The 27,231-nt window shown below is 44.3% G+C and overlaps 1 long non-coding RNA gene across 1 annotated transcript; it reads right to left on the bottom strand.

Moving 5' to 3' along the window:
* Window positions 1-1,659: 1,659 nt before the first annotated feature.
* LOC125008937 lies at window positions 1,660-26,841 on the bottom strand. The gene is made up of 4 exons (XR_007112929.1): window positions 26,525-26,841; window positions 15,452-15,586; window positions 4,959-5,095; window positions 1,660-2,392 (listed from the first exon to the last, which is right to left on the bottom strand). It is a non-coding gene; the product is annotated as an uncharacterized LOC125008937 (long non-coding RNA).
* Between the last annotated feature and the right edge of the window lie 390 nt (window positions 26,842-27,231).

The following is a 27,231-nucleotide window of genomic DNA, read 5'->3' as shown; positions in this document are numbered from 1 at the left end:
GCCTCCGGAGACGCACCGTCACGCCTCAATGGCTTTACGAAAGGTGGAAGATGACGATGAGTGTGAAACCGTTGACTCACCCTGATCAATAGCGCCTGTTGTTTCGCTATGATGTGGTGCTGTGGCTAAAGAACCGGGGCGTTTTTCACTCTCCTCCGCATAAATACCCGTAAAGAAACTGTCCACCAACCCTCCTCCTTGAAAGTTGTTTTTTTTTTGACATAGTGCTGAATCACTGCTTGTCTTGAAGAGAAAAGTCAGAGTCACTGTAGTGATTGGATGTGAAGTGACGGCAGATGTGGCAGGGAGTCAAGATGTGGTCGGGTGATAAATACGGTGTTCAGACGCATTTCCAGGGCAGGATAAGGTGTGACTAAGATGGTGTGGTGGATATCTCATCTGATGCCAAATACTGTTTTTCCCACACACAAAAGCAGAGTTAAAAATAACAGCATGACCGTTTTTACGGTGAAGCACAAGAGTTTTAAAAGAATATGCTTCAGCTGCTGCTGCTTCCATCTCCTTTAGACTACAAGAGCTGCTCCTGATGTGTCATCTCAGTTAACGTTCTCTTCTGAATACATATACATCTGTATATGTGTGTGTGTGTATGTGTGTGTGTGTTTGTTTTTATATATATATATATATATAAAAAATATATATATATATATATATATATATATATATATATAAAATATAATTCAACATTGGTCAACAAACAGTTTGTTAGCTGTGACACGTCACCCCAGCTTGGACCAAAAAGCACAGTCCTTGCCAAGAGGGACACCGCTAACTTGTTCTCTCCTCACTCTCCCCAAAAGTGACTTGAGTGACAGCGTTGGAATTGACAGAAGTGGATGAGAAGGAATGTAGCTTTATAAGGTCTTCTCTGGCCGCGGGACGAGGGTGACGGTAGGAAGAAAAGAGCCGGGGACACGCGAGAGAGAGGGAAGGGCCCTGAGCTGACAATGTGGCCCTAATCTGAATGACAAGGTCTGCACATCAGCCCTCAAACCAGCCCGGGTTGAGTGAGGATGGAAGGGGATGGAAGGAGGGGGCGGTGGATGATGAGCAAGCTGAGGGGAGAGGAGGGAAGGGGAGGAAGGTGGGAGGCGGGGAGCGAGAGGAATAAGAAGAGACAGAGGAGGTGGGGAGGGAGGGAGAGGGCAGGCGAGGGTGTCCTTCCTTCAAACATGCTGGCCTTAATGGCACAGACAGCTCTGACATTTAACCACTGAATCATTTTTAGATAAGTAGATGCGGTGGGGAGACTTGTGAAAAATTCAGGAGCCATTATTTTCAGGCCAAGTACAGAGAGCTTTGAAAAAGACGATTTAAAAAAGAAAAAAAAACTTAGCTAAAGAATGATAGTGATGAGAGAGTGAAGATTAAATGAGTTTGAGACTCTGTAGTGGCAGTGAATCGTTGGGGCCGGTTGGGGGAAAAAAAAAAAAAAGGTTACGACTACTGTTGAGGTTCTCTTGAGCAACAACGTGACCTACAGTTAGCAAACTGTAGGGGGCATCTCCCAGTGGGGGAATTGCTATGAACAGATTGATACAGGATGCAGGAGATTAAAGTCACATATGTTGAGCAGACTGCGAATGAAGTTTAAAAAAAAAAAAAAAAAAAACGCTTTAAGGAGTTCTGACAACTTCAAACCAGCGGAGTAAATTTGTGTAATGGATACCGTAGTGTTTAACAATTAATAGCGTGGGCCCTGTCAAAACCGACTTGTAATTCCAGATAGACAAATCATACAGGAGGGGATAAAATTACTCCAAAGCAACGGAAGAAACATCTGTCTTTATATCGCAGTGGGGTGTGGATTCATGTGGTCGACATTAAAACGGAGGACTTTAGAACTTTAGGTTTCGAGCTGTAAATAGAAATTTAATACAATCTTACAAAATTTTCTTTTTTCTTAATTTATTTAATTGACTTTATCAGCTTAATATAAATATGAAACGATCAACTAGTAATTTAGGAAACGAATGCACACTTCTAAAAACAGTCTGCGTATGAAAAAGTGGAAACCCCAGTTTAAACCCGTCTCTCACCTTCACCCTCCCGCCCACTCTCTCTCTCTCTCTCTCTCTCTCTCTCTCTCAGGAGGGGGAGGAAATTCCTGGCGAGGGTGCTGTGAGTTGTTGCTCTCTGCCTGCAGGTACAGACCGGCCTCCTCTGTCTGCCTGTCTGCAGATATCATACCGCGACGTGATCTGTTTAGCTGCCTGACTTAATGCTCACCTGCTCACGCGCCCCCGGGCTCTCTGTGTGTGTGTGCGCGCGTGTGTATGTATGTATGTATGTATGTGTTTGCGTGACTTTGTGTGCCGACTTCTTCCGTCTCCTCACAGCTGGAATGGCATCTCCCTCATTATCTGCCGTCCTGCGATTACAGAGACACAGAGTGACACGTTTTTAGTACGCTGACAGGATATTTGCAAATAATTGTGAGGATAATATGTCATCAACAAGGAAATACACACACACATATATATACACACACACATATACATACTCTACCAGGTTTGGACACTTAAATTCAATGAGGAGGCGTATCCATAAACAAATGTACCAAAAAGTAGTAACAAGCTATTGAATTCCAATTCGGCTTCAGTCTCTACAGATTCCCTGTATCCTCTTATCATAAATAAGCAAAGAAATACGTTTATTTCCTACCGACGCACAAAATCTGTTACATTCCTGCGTGTGAAACGGATGCACCGCGTGCCCGGTGGTACGTTACATTGTATGTTTTTTTTTGTTGTTTTTTTTGTTTTTTTTACATTTTTTCTTTACTTCCTCATGAGCTTGTCACAGCACTGACAGATACAAGCTGACTTGTACGGCCGTGCTCAGAAAACGCACACAGACACATTTGAGTCGGGGTCTTAGTCCAGCTGGAGGTGGTCTCCTGCCAAACCCGCAGGCGGGCTGACTGTATTCATATTCATCACACGCACACAGAGTGGAACTGACAGGGCATGCACGCACTCACACACATACACGCACGCACGCACGCGCACACACACACACACACACACACACACACACACACACACACACACACACACACACACAGCATGGGCAAAAAATATCTGCCTGTGAGTAAATCAATATTTCAAGCGCAACCCTAAAACCCCTGCTATCCTAAAACATTTACGACAAGAAACTGCTTTGCTTTGCTGCCTCTGCTGCACGATTCCCTCCTTTTTTTTTTTTTTAACTATTTTATCTAATTCCACTAAAGATAGCTGCACTATAGATTAAAAAGAAAGAAAGAAAAAAGATAAGGCCATTGAGAAAAGAGAAATTGAGGTAGATGTGGAAACGAGGCGGCCACAATTGGATGTAGACGAGCAGCAGTAAGTAATGTCATAAGATGAGTGGACTGGGGGAGAAAAAGGAAGGAGTGAATAATAGCCAATAGGCTGCGAGAGGAAAAAGAGACAGGGGAGGAAGAGTGCCCCTCGGAACACACACACACACACACACACACTCTCTCACAAAGCGGAGAGAGAGACTCCGTGGGGCGCCAAATAATAACCTTCCTTGTCATTATCATCGCCCAGCCAAACCGCTCTCTACTCCTCCTCCTCCACCTCCTTCCGTCTTCAACACAATCATTGCCCTATCGTTTACAGTGTGCTAAATGGGAACATCAATAGACACATCCATTAGCAGTGCGAGTCCTTTCCTCTTTGATTCTCAAGTGCTTTAATAGCTGGCACGCACACACACGCACACACACGCTCACACACGCTCACACACGCTTGCACCTCGGCCCCGACTCTTAACCAAGCTAGCCCCGCGCAGGCCCGAGCCCAAGTGATGGAGTGCATCATTACAGCTGGTTAGCAACACGGGCCCCGTGAGGGGTGGTGCCGCCGGTTAACCTGGAGCTAGAAATCCAGAGCGCAGCGCCGCTTTCTCATATAACTAGATTTAATACATGCGACGCGAGCGCTTTGCCTTTTGCAGCCGGCGCTTTTCTGGCAAGTCGGAGCCCACGATTACCACCCTGATTTGCATGGTCACGGGGAGCGCTGACGAATTAGATCACATTTTTAAAACCTGCGCACTCACATTTAACACAAAACCCGAGCTATTTAATTATACGCGTACCCCGGCGCAGTCTAATTTTGATGTGTCACCGGCGTATTGCAGATGATGATGCCTCAAAAATAAAATTAAAAAAAAAAAAACACCAACAAACAAACAAAAAACAAAACAGCGGCTTATAAAGAGGCCAGTCTTATTTTGGTTTCCGTTCACACCTTGTTAACCTCACTCTGAACTTTACTCGCCGTAATTATTGACGCGAATTCGCACTGGCAGCTGTTTGACAGTTTGAAGTACACTACATAAGCCCCCCCGAACTGAACGCATCCAAAACAGTAGCAGTGAGAGGAAAGAAAGAAAGAAAAGGGAGGGTAAATTCAGCGAGGGGAGAAGGAGAGAAGGGTTCCCCACAATGCCTTTTTACACTCTCGTTTTTGGCAGCGCGTGCGAGGCAGGATGCTGGAAAGCCTGGGAGGGGCACAGGGTGTAAGGGGGTTATGGGGGTGGCGGCGTAGGAGGGGTGGGGCGGGGGGCTCTGAAACTTGACGGGTGCGGGTTGGGTTTTGACTAACGGGAAATATGACACAGGTGAACCAATCGCAAAAAAAAAAAAGCATTCACGACATAAGTCGCACACTTCTGAAGTCAAGACGTCCAAATGTGACAAAAACAATCAATAACAGAGTAACAGCAATAAGACGCCTTTTTACAGTTTATTCTGTGTTGCAATTATAATATGTATTTTTTTTTTAAATGAAGAAATTTGGGACGATTTGGGAGCAGGAAGCGTCTTCAAATTGCTCACAGGAGAAAAAAAAGCAGCAGATAATGAGTTTGTTTTTTCACGTTCACAACAGTACCCTCCTGACTCGGTGGTCTCTGATTCTTACCTCAACAGCCATGTGCGTGTGTGGCTGGTTTTGGTAGACCGCAGACAGACTGGAGGTGCCGTTGCACGGTGTGTGTGTGTGGTGTGTAGCGTGTAGCTTGCGTGCGTGCCTCCTTCATGTCTGGACCTGGACGGAAACTAAACAGAGGAGAAGAAAGCACGGGATAAATTCAAGGTGTTGTTTGATAAACTGTGTTATTAAAATGCACACACACACACACACACACACACACACACACACACACACACACACACACACACACACACACACACACACACAGAGTGATGTGTAACCTCAGTGATGCATGAATGGGAAAGAAACTGACACACACACACACACAAAACAAATTTGTGTCACCAACATAGTGTTTTATTGCGCTATAGTCAACGTGCTCCTTTCACACTAAGTGGTTTATACACGCCTCCATTTCCAAATATAGTATGTTTGCAGTGGTGAGATGCGCCTTAAATTATTCAACAGCCCTCACTGATGTGTGAACGGTATTAGCGGTAATAAATCAGCACTTCTCTAAATAAGTCCCACGATTTTATACGTAGTATGAACCCACTCGCAAGCCAATTCTTATCAACACCCTGGGTGGTCTTGGGAAACAACGGCGAGGAGCCAGGGTGCGTGTACATTAACACGCAATCCTTTAAAAGAAAAAGAAAAAATAAAAGCTTTAAAGAGAAAAAAAAAATATGATCAAGCATAAAGTATATTGAATCAGCTGTTCAAGTGTGTAAAACAAGACCTGGCTAAAACTGGTGAGTTTTGTGTTGCCATGGCTGTTGTGTCTCCTCTGTCAGTGATGTGCTTTTATGTGATGCCCGAAACACATTAAAGAATTTCTGGATTATGACAGCACCGACTGTAATGTATTATATAGAGCTAGGTGTCTGGCATGCCCAACGGCACGATAAGGCTGAGGGAGATGTGCGCTGAGACAGAATGAAATATCAAAAAGAATTTCTGAGTGCGAAATCTTAAATTGACCAGATGGAAAGGGAGAAAAAAAAATAAATTCAGCGCAACCTGGTGATGCAGTGGTGGGGGTGCTGGCTAATGTAGCTTTCCTAATGTTCAACTATACCTACATAATTTACTGGGTTTTCAAAGAAAGAAAAAAAATAATCTGAGTACATCAACATGATTAGTAAAGTGGAAAACCTGTAATTAACTTGATTTCAAAGGAATGTCAACAGAAAAATATTAACTTGTTATCAGAATGATAAATATATATTTGTTTTAGCAGGATAAAGGAAGCCGGGGAGAGAAAAGTTAACTGTGACTGCTACTAAATATTATTTTTGAAAATATAATCAATCTGTTTAATTATCTTGGCGAATTAATTGATAATTTTCTCGACAAAAAAGTATTTCAACTTCAATATTTAAAAAAAAAAAAAAAAAAAATGTCTCTAGTGCCCTGTTTATAATCATCTTTTGCATTTTTTGCCAATCAATATGCAAATGACCTAATTGATAAAAACAAGAAAATACGTAATGGGGCACGAGAAAAGCTTGATAATTATAACTGTGCCGGTACTGCGTAATATAATCTGACAATGAGGGTGGAAAAAAAAAAGATATTTTAATGCCATTTGTAGTTTAGTATTAAATCACCTCTCAGTTTTTCCGTTAGCCAATCATGCTTTCTCTCTCTCTCTCTTTTTCTCTCTCTATCCCCTGATGTTTTCTTTGATTCAAGTGCCATTTGGCCTCCCATTGTGACAAATAATGAGTCACAGTGTGTACTTCGAAATCTACCGGTTCATTTGCGGTTAGTAAGCACATCAAAGTTCCTGTGGAAGCAATATTCATAAAAAAAAAAGTAAGCCACTTTTAGCCATATTAATGATCTCTTCGAGCACCGTGCTGTTCATAGTTTTAAGTAGCCCCTCTGAGTCCTTTTTACTTCCATTTTCTTCCACTTCAAGAATTATTTGGTCCATGGCAAAAAAAATTAGTGCTTTAGACGTAGCAAATACAAGCACTTCTAATTAAATTTATCTATAAATCTAAATTTGATACAGTTAAACACACTATATATAAACATATGCATGTCAACCAGTTCCATTTATGGTTTGTTTAAACATCACTAGTTACGTTTTGGATCAAGATCTGGGACTATTCTCCCAACGTGAAATTACAGACTCGTGTGCATAATTTCAGACCAAACTGGACTTTGACGTAAGTAGTAGAAATCTAATATCAGTCTTTTTTTCCTCTCACATAATACTCGGCAAGTTTTTTTTATTTATTTATTTATTTTTTTAAAGCAGTCTGGTTCCGGGCTTTAATGAAACGTGATAAAAAAAAAAAACTTCACAGGTGTGAATAAATGGATCTGAAAAATGCCAAATAATTGTATTAAGTACTTACAAGTCAAAACACACACACCAAAAACAAAAAAAAAAAAAAAAAAAAAAAAATTACAATAATAATCATCTGATCCAAAGAGGTTGTTAAAAGGTGACTTGCTAAAACAGGCCCGCCAGTGAAATATGGTTCCCCTGAATTCCACTCAGCCGGATCTACATTCACAGAGAAAGAACAATGATTGACCTTGGCTGGATGAAAAATTACCTCAATTGTTCATACTTCACTTTGATGTTAAATACAGTGAAATGGGGCTGCACAGGAAAGCTGCTCTCTACAGCCGAAGGAGAAATTAAACCTTTTAAAGCACACTCCCAGCCCCCCCCACCCCCTCGTTTCTCTTCTCAAAAGTTCACCTCTGTTCAATTGCCTCCATCTGCCAGAATACACATGCAATTTACTATTCCTTTCTAAACGAGCTAATGCATCCTTCAGTTACTGCTCTTTTCTGTGTCGTATGTTACCCATCTACCTACAGGCTTTTTTTTTTTTGTCCATTCTGCATAATTTCTTTCCCGCCTCTCTTCTTTGCTCATTGTTTCCAGTAAGCAGACTTGCAGAAGTTTAGTGGGGAGGGAACCACCACCATTATAATCCCAGTTCAGATTCATCCATTTTTTTTTTATTCTTCATTTAGAAAAAAAAAAAAAAAAAAGACCACCCATGTCTATCAAAACAAAATGCAACAATAAAAAACAACAAAAAAAAAGGAAGAGCGTTCTCCCTCTCGGCTAAATCTGCAGACGGTTCACACAAAAGGAAAAAGAAGTTGCGAATTAATGGACGTTTGATGGTTTGGTGGTGCGCGGAGTGTTTACGCGTTAACAAGAAGATACTCTTAATCAGGACTGACTGCTTGAAAAGCCCTTGTTGTGGGCCTGACTTGGCATTGCAGTTGTTCTTTTCCCCACAAAAGTAAAGGAAGTCTTGTATAAATTACAGTTTACTTCCACATGTGGCGTAAGAAAGGCGATTTCATGCGTGCTAACCATTTTACCGACTCGAACTTTATCCGTCAAACTGCACCGACGGAGTACAAGAGGAATGACAAATTGTGCTGTGTACAGCCTTCTGCTGACATTTTTCTCTCTTCAGAATGCAATGTGGCAGCTACAGGTTCAAGCAATAAACCAGGCTACCATCAAGCCTTTTGCGGTTTAAGATCAATTCTTTATTCTTTATTTCTTTTTGGCTCATCGGGCTCTATCTTGTCCGTTTAATGCACGCTTTGTCTCTGACTCTTCAAGCTACGCGCTGCAAATGCACTGAGAAACCAAATATATTTCCAACAGCGCAGAAGCTTTTTTATTGTAACCTTATGTACATTAACGTAAGCCCGCTTTGAATCATCTGGCTTCTACTCAACGTCTAAATAAAGGATTGGACGGAGGCTGAAGTTAGCCACAGCGTGCGATGGACTCAGACGGCAGTGATTCACAGTTGCGCTTTGAAAAGCTTTCATTTTTAACTGCATCTACAAATGCCAGGTATATCTGCCAACCGCTTTGATCAATTCTGCCTTTTCCTTTTTTTTTTTTCTTCCCCCCCTCCCGGTTTTAAATCAGGGGTAGCCGAGCAGAGCGCGAGTGACATGGCCGTTTTCTCCCCCTGTGTCTGCTACATTGTGTATGCTAATCGCTTTGCTTTGTCAGTGTATATCTGTGTTCTTACCATATTGGGCCTGTTTGCAATAAAACTAGTACAGACATGTAGAGCTAGACCACCCAGACGAGTCACAAAACACCCTCCTTACTCACCAAAAAAAAAAAAAAAAAAAAAAAAAAAACAGCACTAGTCTTAATTATATCCATCCTCTGGGCGTGTCTTTCTGCTCAAAACAGACATCTGAGCCACCCCCCTACCAATAGGCCACAAACCTCATGAAGAGGCCTTATGGAAAGAACTTTTTGGTGAACACACTGACCTTAGTAAAAATAACTATCCAGTGAATGTGTTTATTTCCATCCGACGCTACAAAGGCAACCTGACTCCATGGTGTTCGCTGCTGGATTGTCTCCTTCCATGCACCGAAGACCTGCAAATGATCCCGGACTTTACCTGGGGAGGTTCTGCAGGTGAAGGCTGAGATCAAACACACCTGCAGGGTTTTCAAAATCAAGCGGGTGAATTATTTACTTCATCACAAGAAGCGTTTTACCAAAACGGAAAAAAACGGATGAAACGGGGGAGACAACGCGCGCCCCACGTTGAGGAGGTAACTGCTCCAGGGAGGAGGAGGATGTTGTGACTGCGCTTGTTCTTTTTTTTCCCGTGTTGTATGAGGGAGGGGGGGGACCCTTGCGGTGTGCGCGGAGACATTAAGACGTACAGAGAATCGGAGACGGAGGAGGGCGGGAGAGCGTCTGCACAGGCAGGACCCCAGCGACGACTATCTGCCAGACAAATCCTCCTTGGGCTTTGATCCTCTGCCCACTTCTCTCTCTGTGGTTTTTGTTTTCAGGCAAACAGCTGTGAAGTTTAGCCGAAGTGCAATGAGATTCCCCCAACCCTCAAATAAAAAAGGAAAAAAAAAAAAAAAAAAAGGGCAAAATCATCTGCAAAACAACAGGGGAAGACAAACATGAAAGAACCAACTCAAGACAAAAGAGGCTAAAAATAAAATAAAAAACATCGCCTTGTCCACCGCTTCCTCCCTAATGTTTCCAACATGCTATCCTCCAAGGATCAAGGGGTTAATCTGCTCCTGTTGTATTTAGCCGAGATGCTATCGAAGGCCATTTGTTCCAAGTAGCGAGGCTAATGACCCTGATCCGACGCTTGGCGTTTGTCCGGGAACTTGGGGCAAGGGAAGGTAAGTAACCTCATATACTCACAGGGGGCCGAGCTAATGAGAGGGAATGGGAATACGTGCAATGGTTCATCATCTACTTAGGACCTAGACAGCAGTGTTGTCTTCGTCCCGGGTCGACAGACACACACACACACACACATGCAGGGAGGTGCTAATAGGAAACCCATCTCCCTTTCTGCACCTCATTTTACTCCTGTCCACATAGGTAAATGTAGTAGGCGTGGCATTTTAGCATCAATAAGTCAATGGCACATTAATTCTAGGACATTGGTATTATTACTGTAAACAAAAGACTTCCATCATCCAGGTGGAGGCAGTTCCCTCTGGCTTTTAACCAGTTTACTTTGGATTTCACCTACAGGCATCTACAGCACACAGCTATTTTATGCCACAGAACAAAACTCGGTTTCTGGTTTTCTAGAGGACTTTATATCAAACCGCTGATAATGATGATGCACCTTTGCAACAGTTTTTTTAAGCTTCTTCCCATAAAGTGTCTTCGTAATAATTAAATATTAGAGGTTCAGTGCACGAGTGCATATATTTTTCTTCGATTAAAGCACATAACAGCTGTTCAAAGTTCAAAGCCGCAGTCATACACGGAGAGGCACGCACAAACAAGGTATAGCTGAATGTCGATGCCCCCGCTATGCGAGCCCGAGTGCATTCTGCTGCGATGGGAAAGCAGCAGGGGGTCCACTCCTCTTGCCTTTATTCGATTCAAGTCGAGCCTGGCTGCCTCTTTCACTTCTGGCACGCATAGGAATATTTATGCGAGTGTACGTGGTAAAAGAGAATGGGTTCGGGAATAAGTACCCTCCCGCACTCACGGCGCATGTGTGTGTGTGCGCTAAATGTGTTTGTGTGTGTCAGTAATACCTCCAATGGCAGACTAATGATAGGTCTTATCGACACCCAGCAGTGAATGCAGGCCTTTGTCTCCTCTCGGGACGCATTATGAAAAGCTTAGGGGGCTGCCTTTGACTCCTTTTCATTCTCTCACCCACAGATAAAACCCAGTGCAAAAAGGCAACCGCTCTACGGCTCTGGCAGCGTGGAAAGTTTAGTCACAATACGACCTCAAACTCCATGCCCGCGTCATCAGAATAAGCAAAAGTTAGGTGCACAGCTCATAATCACATAAGTCACTGACAAAAGGCTGGAATTTACATTTCGGAAAACAAAATTACAATGCCTGAAATTACCATTCAGCTCAAATATATAGTGCAGTATGGTGCATTATAGTCTCTACGTGGGATGGAAAACCGCAAGATGCATGGGTTTGGTGATGATGAAGCATAGTTGAAATTCTTTTCAGCAACACTCAGTAACAAAGCAGGAAGAGTGACTTGATTTAAAGACACATGACTTGTGGCCATATGGCAGTCTGGTGTCCAACTCAGTCGTCCGTGAGACTTTAAATCCTACTTTTCTGCCCATCGATACATCCATCACAACCATGGGCATGTGGTTAACCTAAATATAAAATATCTGGATAAAGACATAGTCTTTCATTTTGCTAAGGGCTTTTTTTTTTTGTATTCGTCGTCTCTTATGATTCAAGCTTCAAAGCGTCTCATAAAACTGTCGTTACTTTAAAATCGATGCCGCCTCACTCAAAAGAACATTTGTCAAAACAAAACATTTGTTAATGGCTCTTCCACTCGGATGCGTCTGCAGCCATCCACGGTTTCGAGTGACTTTGCTCCTTTTACGAGTGAAAAAAAAAAAGAAAAAAAAAATAGAATAAACATTTCTCCTCTTCCTCGGAAGGCTCTGTTCATTTCTGGGCTTATTTGCGGGTTAGAGGTTGGGGCAGGGTCCCTTTAGACAAGCAGTTTATGAAATGAAAATGTTTTCGTTTCCAATGACGCCAGCCGTTACTTTTCACGTTTTTAAGCGTTCAGCATACAGCTCCTTGGGGAAACATAGCCATTCCTATAGTTTTTTTTTTTTTGCTGTTGTTTTTTTTACTGCTGAGTCAATAAAATCCTGGCTCTAAACCTCAGTGTTGTTTCCCAACCTCATTTTAAACGGGTTGTTAGCAATAGCATAAAAGTACCTATTCTTACCCTTAGCTCTCTGCGTTTTCTCTTTACCCACTTTCTGTTTTCCTCTATTTATCTTTATCCTGGCAAGACAAGTGTAATGGGATCTTTAAAGTACACAACTTCACCTTCTTTCGTTACAGCCTTGAGTTCTCGCCACTTCTTTCCATTTTCTTCCATCTTAAGCACAAGGGCAATAAATACTTTTCGCAGACGTAGACTTTATTTGAATTACAGTCACTCTCTGCATCCATGTTTCTCATAGCATAGCAATCCAAAAGAACCCCCCCACCCCTCCAACAAGGCCAAGCGGTGAGGATTTAGAGGCCTTATTTAGTAGGCAGGTAGAACTGAGACTCCCCTCCTTCCCATTTCTCGCAGCAATTAGAGAAAGGCCAGGAAGTGCAGTATTTTATGGGCTTATAAAGACATTAGAGGCACCGCTCCATTGGCCACTCACCCCCCACTCCTCTGTTTACCAGTATCTCCCTACTTTTTTTTGTCTCTCTCCCTGTCTCGTAGATGATTCACCAGTGCCCACTTTGAAATCTCTCTCCCGACATCTCGTACCGTGTCCCGTTTTGGTGAGCTCTCGTCTGCGCGTCACCTCCTTCCTCTGTGTAAACTTTTTCCCACCCCTGCCTCCTCATTCCCGTCAATCTTTTAACACACCGTCCATTTTGAAACCGATGTGGCTTCGGAACTCAATAAAAAGCTCTCCGACTTATCTTCTGAGGGGACGGGAGCGTCTGATAGAAGAGCACTCTGTTGTTTCACGGAGTTCTTTGTGCAGACACCAATGTTACCATTTTCGACACTTGTCCATTAGGCTTTCATGGTTGTTCCCCAACTGAGTATGCCCCCCCCACCTCCTCCTCACCATTGTAAACCATTGTCCATCATCTACCAGTTATCTTGCTGCGAGGGTGAAATTGTCAATTATTCGCTCTGTCCCCGAGTCCTGCAGTGAATCAATATGACATGACGGAGTGACTCATCTGCCTGTCATTTCCCAATATGCGTATATTTGAAATATGAAACCTTGTGACACACCGTGTCTGGCGACCCCACCTCCATGCACACAAACGGACGGCGAGAAAAGAACCACTCGGCTTCTCGAGTCCTGCAGCTTTTAAAAGGCAGCTTAGACAGACTCGGCTGCTCTTGAAAGGCTGTCTTCCGCGGAAGCAGAGGCCAGATGAAGAGAGAAAAAAAAAAAAGAACAGAGAAGAAAGACCAGTGGCATGTCTGGATATTTGCTTGCAACATCCTCCACCTTTTTCCTTTCTTTCTTCCCTGCATTTATTCGCCAGTTCCTAAAACAATGGAATCGTATGTAGCCGTACAACAAATGACCCTGCTAATCCCAGAAGGTGGATACATAGTACATCCATCAAAAGACTAATGAGAGACGGAGAAGGCTTCCCCCCTCCCTCAGACGTGTTCAAAACCACTTCCATTTGAAAACATTTTTGTGCCGTCCAGATGGAGTTACTTGCCCATATTGATTAAAACCAATTACTAGTGGAATCTGACAACGGCTCGGAGGATAGTTTCAACCGCACAACACTCCTAATTGCTTTGTTCATAATCTCATAGTCTTTTAAAATGGTGCCCATTTTTTGGTGGCGGTGGACGATCAAAACAGCATGTGTGAAGAGTCCTTGAAACGATCACAAAGCCAGTGATTGAGCTACACGAGCACATGCAAGTGCTAGATGCATGTGGCACGAACTGGAAGGAATGGGTGGAAGGAATTTGCAACTGCTCAAGGGAGAAAGAACTGAAGGGAATTTAAAAAAAACTGCAGCTGGGCTGAAAATAGTTGAGTGCAAGACATGAAGCTAGCGGAGAGAGCTGAGCGCACCTGGATCGAGTTCACATGCAATGAGTTAACCTGAAATGAAATGAGCTGAAATATGTTGAATTGAATTTGCTCCGTCCTCTATATAACGCCGTCGATGCGGTGCAATTCGTTTTGAAAGCGCTGCATCATAGAGCTGGAAACGAGAACAGAGAATTGGTGGTGGGGGGGCTACATCTGAGTCTGCACATATTATGTCCTGCAACAGAAAAGTCCCTGGTTCTGTTATTCAACAGATGAATCATTCCAAAGAATCTGACATTTATGGAGCCGGCAAAAAGAAAAAAAAAAACAACAGTAAAGGTATGTATGATGAAGTGCAATGGATCTTTTGTGTCTAAAAGTTGCAGATCTTGGAGTGAATCGAAAAACAAAAACATTGCTGTATTAACTTTGGGTGGACGTTTGACGTGTCTCATTAGAAAGGAGGGTGAGCAGAACTGGGGAAAGAAGAATAAAATAACTGCCTTTGTTGCCATCTGCGTATGGTGGCAGCCATTCTGCACAGGAAGTAGAAAAATGATGCCTTCGGCCTCACACAGAAAGTGAGGAGATCACTCTACAAGGAACCGCTCACCCTGAGAACGGCTGATACGCAATTAAGACAATAAGGGGGCCCTTTTTCCCCTGCCGCACTCCTGTGTTTTTGCCTTATGGGATTTTGCTGCTGTCCAAGGTAAGGCTTTATTTTGTTCCTCACTGCTTCCCTGCAATGTTGGTCTTGCCTGATCTAACGGATGCTGTCGAGAAAAGGTCAAATTTTCACAGCAGGAAATGGATTCTGCGAGTTCTGATGCAAACATCTGCGATAACACGGGCTGTGATCGATCATTCAGATTACGCTTAGAAAACACTGATCATTACTGCATTCGAAGATGACTTGAAATGCTAAGATTTGGAATTTCAGAGTGGATTACATTTTTCCCATTCTTTTTTTGTGTGTGTTTAATTGTAATTCTTAAGTGCATAAGTGATAAATTGTATGTTACTACAGCCAAACTTCTTTTAGAGATTAACTGTCAGCTATTCAACATTTACGTAATTTCTGCTTTTTTTTTTATCTTTCAATAGACTCATCATAAATCATAAACAGTATTACTGGCAGGGTTGCTCATCAGTACGGGGAAAATGTGCACGAGCGGGAAAACTAGATAAAGAACAATAGAGAAACTGGGGATCCAGTGGGTGACTCAGATGGGATGATTGTTGTTCACCTGTGGCTCAACACAAGAGCCAGGGACACGCACAAAGCAAACACACACACACTTACTCACTTAACACTCAACAAAAACATGCACTGAACACTGAAGCCACCCCAGGTGCACGACTGACAACTGAGGCAACCAGGTGGAAAGACAGACGCACGCGGAGTGAACTTCTTCTCTTACCTCTCGTCAGTTCCTCACAACATTCTGCTCCGAGCGGTTTCCGCTTCCCTCCCTTCCCTCCGCAGCTGAGGCCAATGCTGTTAGCGCTCTTCTGTCTCTTCTTCTTCTTCTTGTGGCGTCAGCTTCTTTCATCACCTGAAACGGCGGAGGATAGAAATTGGGGAAACGAACCATTAGGAAACCGCGCGGAACGGAGACGCCTCTACCGGCGGCCCATGTGTCAAAGAAAAGAAAGAAGCATCTCTGCATTGATACGAGTTTTCATCCCTTCTGGGGCGCCAGCATTCGCCGTTAATTTGGGTATCTTTCAGAAGGGCTCCAGAGTCGCGTGTAAAAACAAAACAACAACAACAAAAAAAACAAAAACAAAACAACCACGAGACAGGCAAAGTGATAAGAAATCTGCACGGTTCGCGACCCAGGAAAGTGTTTAAAGTCGAGGCGCGTTGTTGTCGTCGCGCTGCATTCCATCCCGGGCGTTGTGTGACTGTATTAAAGAAAACACACATCTGAAAAGTGCTCTTTTCTGGCGGCAGGAAACAAAAGATCGGAGAATGATGATTGTTGTGGTGCAATACAGCTGAATAATGGCCATTTACAGTGTGAACACGCGTGTTGGCTCGTTACAGTGAGAGTTTAGCCTTTCTCCCTTTGTTTACGCGCAGACCGAGTTGACGTGTAATGGTGCCGTTCGGATAATAATTTTCTCATGGCTGCACTGCTGCGTAAAAACCTGACACGGTTTGTGTGTCTTACAGTGCACTAATGAAATTGCTAACAGCTGTGACAGCCGCCATCGCGCACGCACGCGCTCTCGCGCACACACTCACACGCTCTTTTCATCATCTCATTTGTAGCACGCAGCTGCACAGATAGAGCATGAGGGTTAAGCAAATATTGTACAACGGCCAGAAAACAATGCACCCTACCCATCCCTCGTCCTATCACTCACACTTGCTAAGAGTGAGCCAACTGTGTGCGTTTGAAAAATAGAAAAGGAAAAAAAAATGACTGGCACTGCTTGTCCTCTTTCTGCTGCGGTGAGCAGAACAGACACCCCTGCTCCCCTCCCATTCATTTTAATCTCTCTCCTTAATGATAAACCTCCTCAGTCGCGCTCTCCGGCCCGCCCCGCACCCCTCCAACCGCACCCCTCCAGTCGGGTGTCGACCCTCCAGCAAGGCAGCAACAGTGCTCCTTTGTTTGCCGCCCTCCCCTCTTCTCTCCTTGCCCCCTCACCCTGCCCTGAAAGATGCTGGTTGGCGGGGACGGAGGCATGCCTCAACAGGAGCGCCTGAGGAGAGAATGGGAGGGAACAGAGGAGGAAAAATGTAGATTGGGGGGGGGGCACTTAAAAAAAATTGTGAAAGGGGTCTTACAGACATTTGCCGTCGTTCTTCCTCCCCACTTTTTCATTTTTCTGTCCATTCAGCACAGACGAGGGGCTTCACAGAGAGCGGGAGGAGGAGGAGGTGGGTTTCTAGGGACCACACCCTCCTTCAACCCAGTGGCTCCGGTTCACCGAGACTTGCAGAAAAAGTCGTTTGCAGAGCGCTATTTATTCCTGGTTTGGACAGGGGGGCGGGCGGGCGGGGGGGTCTAATTTTGAACACTAAAGCAAAGATGGAAATGAGAGCAAAATGGTTTTCATTTTTATTTCTCTCTGAAGGAACAAACCCTCGGCTGCCTGGCTCTTGCATTTTGCACGGCTCAGAAATCATGTGCACGGTATTCCAACAGGCACTTTGTAAAAATAAATAAAAAAAAAAAAAAGCCTTTATGTACACAACATGTAATTTTTCATTTATGCCAAGAAAGTACCGGAGCTGCCCATTGAGGTTTGTCAGGACATAATTTTAGCAGTTTCGTTGTGGTGCCACGGCTAGCACGGCAAACCCAGTACCCTAATAGCATAAATACCGCTCTTGTAATGGTGCCTGGGGCATGTCTCATTTGGAAGTGAAGGAGACGGTACAGTGGAGCAGTACCTTTTACCCGTAACCAAAAATGTGCGCACACACACACACACTGGCAGCTTCGAGGCTCTCGGATCATTAACCCCAACTAATCTACAAACATTATGTTTTTATATAATGAAAGAAACAGAAAACAAACGCCTATCCAGCTTCCGGCATCCGCGCAGCCATGCCACGTTAATTCATCCTGAGCGTCTGTGAGCGAGTAAGATACGGTGTATCTTGTGCAACACGATGACCCGTGCGCGCGCACTCGTCTCACGGCTTGTCTACAGTGACAGACACAAGGGGGGGGGGGGGGCATGACGGGAAGAGCGCGTGAGGACGTGAATGGGAGTGAATGGGTGATAGCTTGCATTTCTGTGGTGTGACTATGGCAGTGATGCAGCTCACAGCCTTGATCTAGACTCCTGCCTATTTCTGACACCCGCTGAGCCTGCTTCATTAATCAATAGGACAGATGAAGACAGACTCCAGCTGAGCTGTGAGGTAAAAAAACAAAAAAACAAAACAAAAAAAAAAACGGTAACTTGCATGCGTCGATTGTGTGTGCGTGTCTTTGTGTTTGAGCGTGTAAGGAAGCTAGAATGCCCCCGGGTAGAACGTGGCAGACATGATGCAAACCTTCAAGGCTTCCTGCCCACACAGAGATCATCTGCACCGGATTTGCCTTCTTGTACCTCCAGAGAAAAAGTCAGACTCCATTAGATGATTTGCACAGATAGACTGACGCGTTTGCCAACCGTCGTCAGAAGATAAAATTACATTTCTCCGCGTACGCGCCATTCGATTCAATTCCGCGATTTCTTCGCATTTTCAGGACTTGGGTGGGGCAAATCCCATTGACAATGTAAAATATACACAAAGAAAAACAAAAACAAAAAAACAGAATATGAAGATGCTCGGTTTTACAATGTAATACAGACATGTAAATGAGCACTGTTGGTCAGTTTCACCCTCAAATCAGAGCGAAATCCAACTGGAACGCTCAAGTACGGTTGATGTGTCCGTTTACAATGAATTAAAAACAAAAGGCAATTCAAATAAAAAATTCAAACCGATATTAATACTACAATCTTTTAATAATTTGGAATATTTGCTGTCAATTAAAAAAAAAAAACACGTGCAAAACTGTAAATGATACAGTATGGTGTGTTTACTCATCTGCAAAGTAGAAAGAGAGGGCACATTAAAAACAACCAGAATTACAATCGGGCAAAGTGGCATTATTAGTCACTGCGGTGTGTCTTTGTGAGTCAAGATGACTAGCAAGTTAGTCTGATGCAAAATGCGCTGCTGCAGCTTACAGTACGACTCAACTTGATATTTGGGGCCCGAATGTGCAGAAACAGCAGGAGGCTAGGATGTGAGTTTATTTTGTTACCGTGGGACGAAGAAGCCTCGTCACAGAGGCCGTTTCTCCCACAGTGCTTAAATCCTGCAGAACGGCCATCAGTCACTGGGTGGTTTTGCCTCCTCGGTATACAGCAAAAGCGTTTTGTTTGTTTTCAATGTAACTTGCGATATTTGGCCCGGGTCTCAGTGCCCCCTTTGTTAGCCATTGTGCCGAGATGAATGAATCCTTCTTCCAAATTTCATACAGAGATGCACTGTGCGAAACCATAGAGACACCTTTGAGGCCGCTAAACTGATCTCCGGGCTAGAGGAGTCGCCACCAAGAATATGACAGTGTCTATGAACTTCCACTGAGCAGGAAGTTTAAATTGTATCGTTCCGTCATGCGTATCACATGTATGTGTTCCTCCGCTATTGTAGATGTTACCATAAAACAGGCAACAGATAATAATGCTTTAATTAATATAATCTCTCATCTCTCAGAACACTTTGAAACTAACTGCAGGAAATTAGCATGTTTTTTTTTTTTAAATATAAGATTAATAAACCAGGGAACAAACTATAAATGGTGCCTTATTTCTTTAGAAACCTGAAACTGACACAGGTAATAATCTGGAAAAATACCGCGACCTGTGGCTGCGAAGGATTCTGGTTTGTCGACGCCCAAACTGAGAACCCAAACTTCGTCTTACCGTTGAACATCTGCGCACTATAGAAAAGAGTAGTTTTGGATTTCAGTGACTCATAGCAAACCCTATTGTTTACTCATAGAAAAAAAAAAAAATGCCTTTACGTGATAATATTCTGAGAATATCCTCACATTGCTGCACACCTACATCATGCGAGTCATTTACAGAAATGCAAAACATACATGTTGAAACTGTAGAGATGCGTGCTGTGGTGGCTGCGTCTCAGTTTTTGGATCACAAAGAAAACAGAAAACACAAAATGACTGCAATGAGAACAGTTTTTTTTTTCTTTTTAACAGTTTGACTAAGATGCCCGTGTTGGTTGACGACACGAAACCCTCCATCACTTCTTAACCCGAGACGCGCTGATTGCATGGGCTCATTGTGCGATTTAACGTTGTATGCCTGACACTCAGACAAAGGAGCCCATGTAGGCCTCGAGGGGGCAGATGACAAACACTCCTAAAGCATGGCCAGACATAATCCCCCTCCCCTTACCCCCCCCAATCCCATCCCGCACCCCCATCTCTGCCCGCCAAACCCCACAACATACACAAAGTGGAGGGGGACTTATTCAGAGCACATTAGGGAGGTGAAGGGGGCCAGGCACTGGGGGACTCTTCATTTGACTGTCCTAATCATCTGAGACAACCCCTCCAGAGGCAGACCTTCCCGCCTACACCCCCTCCCCGAACCCCTCCCTGCCCCTCCCTCCCTCCTCCTCCGAGGCATGACCCAGACGCATCCAAGAACGTTTACAAGGGCAGGCGGCCATGAATTGGGGAGGCTGACCAAAGTGAACAGCCCCCCTGGGAGCTGTAGTTTAATTGTCCATCTTCTTGGTCCAAATTAAACAAGCTCAAGCACATTCAAGTACACAAACACACGCGCGCACAGACACAACACACCCCGGCCCACCATCGCCGCCCCGCTTTTAAGAGACTGGCACGTTCCACAGAGCACGCCATTGATGCAGAATGATGAGCGGGACCCCATTGTCTCGTTATATCGTCTTCAATTAGGGAGGAGATGATGGGAGACAATGAGAGGAGCATTTGTAATCATGAGCCTCCCAAATTCATGCTGAGAAACAGAACTTCATTATGCCCAATGGTCCCTCATTGACGATAAAAACTCTGAATATGTGTGGCTCGTCCTTAGGAAGTTCTCGAGCACAAATGGCTCGGAAAGAAGTGAGTCACGAGGAAATACTGTAGGGGGTTCTGAAACCGAAGACAACAACAGATATGGGCAGAGGCAAATCTGTTATCTTCACAAGTGAACAACAGACTTAAAAAAACAAAACAAAAAAAATAAAAAAATACAGCATACACTTACATCTCCTGTTCACTTACCTGAACTGCAAGTTTCACATATTCAGTTTCAAAAGTTTTCGAAAAGGAGCACGGAGTGGTATAAGAAAACAAAGCTTGCCAATAACACTTTTAGAGGAACAAGAAATTCTTCCTAGCTATTATTTCAGGGACACATTTGCAGGCATTAAGCGTAGCCCTGATCTCTTTTCATTTCTGCCACATAGACGTCGCGCAAGCTTAGCTCAGAGAACAGAAACTCACAGGCCATCCGCAGAAATGACACGTTTTTAAGAAAGAGAAACCGGAGAGGGCATTATCTGCATTTACCTGGAGAGCGTTCAACTGAGAAATGACTCTAACCCGACATCTTGCAGGCTTTGCGGCACACCGCGTCGCTGGAGAAAAAAAATAAATAAAAAATTTGCGTTCCACCGCCGCTGTTGGGCTTTGATAGAAGCATCCAACCGGACGAACGCGGCTTTCATAAAACTGTGCAAATGATTTCTTTCAGCTGGGATCATGGCGGTTTTGTTCATCCATCGTCACCTGACCGACCACCCCACCCCACCCTCCCCGTCTCCTCACGGCACAAAGGGCTAATCTGAGACGAACACTCGCAGCAGCTCCGGCACATTGTCAACGCAAAGCAGGGGTGATTTTATTTTCTTCTTTATGTCATGTAAGCGAAGCATGAGGCAAAAAGCCATCGACCATGGAGGACAACAAAAGAGTAAGCTGCATATTTCCCCCCCTACATACAAGCCACTGTGTTTATGAACCATGCTCCCATTTTACTCTTCTATACCGCCAGTTGTGCTTTGACATGTACAGTATCTGAGAGGCACGGAGTAGACCTCGGACGGTTTTGATTTTGCCCATTTGCAGATGAAATCAGTCACCAATGGGTGCCAGTAGGAGGGATATCCGTCAAGTCAAGCTGCCCCGGGGCCAACATCCTTTCCTGCAAGGCCCCATTCCCTTATCTGATTCCAGCAGACAGGGCGAGATGATGGCCATGCCAGCCAGAGCCTTTGATTTTTTAAGTATATCCCTCTGCTTTCACACTGCTTTATTGATTGCCGACAGACCTCATTTTGTTGCCCTGCGTTGAGAATGCTCCATTTGTAATGTGATCACCCAGATGAGGATGGCAGAAGGGTGGACATACACTAATCCTCTTTCTCTCCCAGTCTCCGGTATTGTCTGGTGTTTTTTTGCGGATCGCCCCTGTCAAGTTTCTCGTCGCCCGAGGCTCAGAAGACTCTCCCCGACACCCCCCACCCCGACCCCCTCAATGGGAAAGGGTCAGAATATAATCCCCCCACATCAGAGTTACTTTCTGTTAAGAACAATTTTCTCTTCATGTCCCATTGGAAACGGGGGTTAAACACGAAATTGAACATGCGTGACAAAAGCACGTCTTTCCTCCGAGCCGTTCAGCAGCATCGATTTTCAGTCCATTCACAAGTGCCCCCAGCCACAGGCTCAACGTCAAACGCGCTCATCGACCTCTGCGGACTTGACACATTCCTCCATGTCGAACAACGCAACAGTACAGCAGGACAGGGAGCATCTGCCTCGTCACTCCACCCAGATGGTAGCTGAAAGTATGCAAATTGGTTCATTAACCTTACAGTGCTGGAACCAGTGGGCCATGCGAAGGGCTCATTCCATTTGGATTTTCTTGAATTTTATTAACGCCCATTAATAACATCAGGAAACTTCTGCTAATGGCCTGAGGTGGTTTGCTGTGGTGTTATCAAGCAGTGTAGTAATTATACATGACATCCCTCTGATTAACACTCTTGTGATTATTACACCATGTCAAATCCAGCCCCCACCCCCTCCCCCTGGTGCAAAGACAGCCGTCCATTGTCGTGGTTGGAAAATATATATATATTTTTTTTATGGGGGAATGAAAAGAAGAAGCGCAGAGCAAACATCACAGCACTTCCCCCCTTCAATCCATCCGACGAGCAGGTTTTGTATCTTTAACCTTTCACAATAGAATGGCATGAAGAAAAGGAAGCGGGGGGTGAAAATGTGAAAGGGTCTTGGTTTTTCATACGCCGTTTTTTCCCCCCACCAGTGCTGGCGGTGTGTGTGAAAAATTAGCTTGCGGCAGCGTGTTTCCGCGCGCGAGCAGCCTGATGTGAGGTCTTGCACCTGGAGCAGGGAGGAGCATGCTAGGGGTCAAGGGTCACCCCGTGGGCTAAACAGAGCTGAAATTCTCCCACTTCCTAAGAAGGCCCGGCGACCCCTGCAGCTGCACTGCACAAGACGTGTCTCTCGCACGCTTCCTTCCCTTTCCTGTCCTAGTCACCTCCTTTTCTTTCTCTCCTCTGGAAAGGTACAGTAATCCATAACCCTCTCAGCTATTAGCGGCTCAATTATTCCTTCCTTTGCCTCCCCCCCACACATTTTCTCCCCTCGGTTGGAGATTCAAAAACAATTAACCTCTTCACAGCTGGGGACTTTTCCCAGGAAAGGGTACGGTGGTAATTGAATGACTCCGCCATTTACATTCCTGACCATGACTTCACTCCTTCACGCATAAATCTGGTTACCGAAATCCTAATCTGTTGCTTTGTGATTGTCCAATGTCATTATCATGGATGGTGTATTACCAAGGCACGAAGACACAATTTCACTACAAGCATTGTTTAAGCCAAAGAATTTAGCAAAATGCACGCAACACTCTTTTGACCTACTTAAATTTTTTTAACAGATTTATATTATTTTGCGCTCCACGTGTTTCAGAAAATAAAGTCAGCATGAAAGATGAAACCGTAATTGCTCACACATCCCTCAGAAGGGTACCATTCCAAAAAAAAACAAAAACAAAACAAAACAAAAAAAAAAACGATACACTAGACTATTTCACACCAAGTGTCTACGAGCCTCAGTGCTTCCCCCCACATCCTCAGCCATCAATAAACTGTTCGTTATGGAAGGGCCTCCTATTCATCTCCAGGTAGAAACCTCAAAGCGTAGGAGGGAAGAACAGCTTGTTGCACCCATTGAACCTTTTTATTACTTCCTCCCTCAAAGGGTGGTGGCAGGAGAGGAGACAACCTCAGTCTCAATGATGCCACGAGACACAGTCAGCTTTTAGGGAACGGCACACAAAAAAAAAGGACGGGATTTTAGCCGATTTCAGCTCTGTGGAAATTTTCACTTCAAAACATCATATCTGACGGAGATTATATTGTTGTGGATGCGGAGGGAGCCTGTTCCAGCTGTTGGGGGGAGTGGGGTGATAATCTCCTAACAAACAACTTTATCATAAACGTTGAGGAAAAACAACTCGGCATTTCAACCAAAGACCGCAGTGGGGTCTGACAAAGATTCCGACCAGCCATTTTCTATAACATCCAGCTTTTTTTTAACATCTAGCTGTCCCAGCAAAAGCCATATGATGTAAGCCCTAAACAACACGCATCAAAATAACAAAGACTACTGAATATTTAAAAAAAAAAATAAAATAAAAAATACACATATTGAAGCATTTCCACCACCTCCCACCTCTAATTAGCGTTCTGCATTTCCTGTGGCGTGACTTCAGTGGCCACCTCGCCCTACGCCACAACTCAAGGACAAAAAAAACGTTAGAGCTGGAGTACGACACGAACAATGTCTTAAATCCTCGTTCGTCGAGCACAAATTCTGTTTTTTCTTTGAAACTCCAGCAGCAAGAACTCCGGCTCGTTCATAAATGCGGTCGTTTTCTGGACCTTAAGCGTTGTGAACAATTTAAAGAGCCACGCAGGAAAATCTTAAACAGGAACAGAATCTGAGATCATAGTTTCTTCTGCGCGGTGCAGAAAAATTGGGAACGGCGTTTATCGCAAATTAATTTTAAAAAAAGGGCCACGTAGCATGACATATGAAACTTCTGTTAATTAACTGGAGGCATCTAGTTAGGGCACCTATATTCCCGTAGATGCTCTGCAGAACAATACAACTAAGATCTCGCTCTCTCACACATACGCACTGAGACGCACACAATAGGACACAGAAGAAGTCTTTGATGTTTCCTCATGAGAGTGTGTGTGTGTGTGTGTGTGTTGCAGCGCTGTGAGTCACCCACACTGCATCCAAGATCCACACAGGCTACACAACGACAGCAGCACAGTAGCGATGAAACTGCTACCCTCGTACCACACACAGAGACACAAACAACATAGCGTGTCTTGATTGTGGATGAAGAGAAAGGAGGAAAGGCACAGGCAGGGCCAGCTAGGCCAGGAGGAGGACAAAAAAAAAAAAAAAGGAGGAGGAGGAAGAGGAGAAGAAAAAGAAAACCTTAAACAACTGGCTGCGCTCCAGACAGACTGAAACTTCTCTTGATCATTATGTGCAGCCTTCAGGTGTCTGTAGGCGATAGTTAGGTTGAGGGTGGTGGGATGATGGTGGGGGGGGGGGGGGGGGGGGCTGTGTAGATAACACAGCAGCCAGACAAAGAGGGAATAAGAGGGTGCTACTACCACCGCGGGGGAGGGTGGGGCAAGGAGGAGCACAAGGGAGGAGGGTTATAAAATGATAGAGGTGAAGTGCTTTCTGTGGGTGGTGTCAGAGAGGAGGGAGCAACAAGAAGAAAAGAGGAGGGTTATAAAAATTTGATTAGACGATCCTTTGCTGAAGTGACTTTCTGTGTTGGTTTGCTTTTTTTTTTCTCTCTCTCCTCTCCCCCTCTCTCTTCAGTTCCCCTCCCTGCTCGCTCCTCCAGAGCGCACTGCCTCCGCGACTGGGGCAGACAGATTTTATAGGTCCTAATTAAAGCCATCTGAAGCCTTTCAAAACATCAAATGGACCTGGTCCCAGACTCTTTCCCTCTGATTGTGCAGAAGGCACGGGAAATCAGAGGGCACCCCCTTTTTTCTTTTTTTAAATTTTTGACTCACAAATTTTTTGCACTCCTTAACCCCCTCCACTGACCCCGGCACCCCCTGATTTCCAATCAATAAAAGGGTTCAGTGACTGACATGACCTCATAGGGTGGATTCCAGTTCACTGGAATTTAGGAAATAATGTATTTTCACATAACCAATTTGTACAAAAAAATAAAAAATTTTAAATTAAAGAAAAAAAAAGAATAAATAAATTTATTTTGTTTTATCGTATACTGCATTTGAAATGACACACACGCTTAAGATCCACCCTTAATCCGCCTGCAGGGTTAAAGTGTAGCGCAGCCCTGCGTTAGTGCGCTCCAAGTACTCCATTTCTTCCCTCTCCTGTCTCCCCCTCTTAATTGTCCTCATTGAGCCGTGTGGACCGGCTGCACAGCCAGCCTGCATGGGGTCATCGGGTTTGCAATGTGCTTTTTTATCTATATTTCATGCTATGGCGCTGCGCGGAGACAGCCACACGTTCACAATGTGAAAAATTCACACAAGACGCACAAAGAGGGTCGACAGAAAAAAAATTAATTAATTAATAAAATGAACCGAGCGGGCATCGAAGCATCAAGTGAAGTCAAGTGTGTTAAACGATAAAAGACCATAGGGAGGTTTTAAATGTGTAATTCTCCTTCGAATGGAAACAGAAAGGACAGAAAAATGCGCGGCGCAAAAAAAAAAGTAACGCATGCAACATTTAAAAATAAAGTCGATTGCAAACAGAGGATAAATGTGACTACTACCAGGAATTGTAAGAACTAAAACATATATTTATATATATCTCTCTCTATATATATATAAGAAGAAGAGAGAAAATATAACGTCGCCTACTTACAATTCATTTCAACAACTTCTGGGCGTTATTGTCTCGCCGATGCGCCTCTCCGTTTGGAGACGGAAAAAGTCTGTTGCTCCGGCGAAGCACGGTCATTGTCGGCGACGGGATGGTCAGCTTCATCGTAAGGCAGTAAAGTTTGCTTAAGATAACACCTGGTCAGTTCTGCCGGGGACAGAGGACGTCCAATTCCGCCGGCGTCAAGTCTTCAATGATGCCTGCACTCGCCGGGATTGAGCGCTGAGAGGACAGGGAGCGCACAGAAAGACGTCATGTGAGTCAGGGAGAGGTGCGCCATTGGCCAGCCGGGGACAAGCATGATAAGGCTACTCCGTGCGCCATTGGCCCAGGACGCGAGCGGAGGCGCCTCCTCACTTGGCTGTGCGCAAGAATGTGAGTGCGGCTCAGCGTTCATAATTTTTTAGAAGGAGGGGGGCATAAGTAACAAATTGTTCCCATGATTTTATGCGTTTAATCATCGACGGGAGAAACGCACACCTTCTGTTTCCTCGCTGTGTAAGGGGAATGGATGAAAAATGTCTGGTGAGTTTGCATGTCAACTTTTGAGTGGCTGTCATCGTGGGGATGCGGAGCTTTCACCCTAATGAGATCGAATGTGACATTGAGGTTTATTCGCGTTGACTGAACGTGGCAATGTTGAGTAAACATGGCAATAGAAATCAGTTTGGAGACGTCATCTACAAAGA

Source organism: Mugil cephalus, chromosome 6, assembly GCF_022458985.1.
Source record: "Mugil cephalus isolate CIBA_MC_2020 chromosome 6, CIBA_Mcephalus_1.1, whole genome shotgun sequence".
In the NCBI taxonomy this organism is placed as follows: Eukaryota; Metazoa; Chordata; class Actinopteri; order Mugiliformes; family Mugilidae; genus Mugil; species Mugil cephalus.
This window is presented reverse-complemented; position numbering and strand designations above follow the sequence as displayed.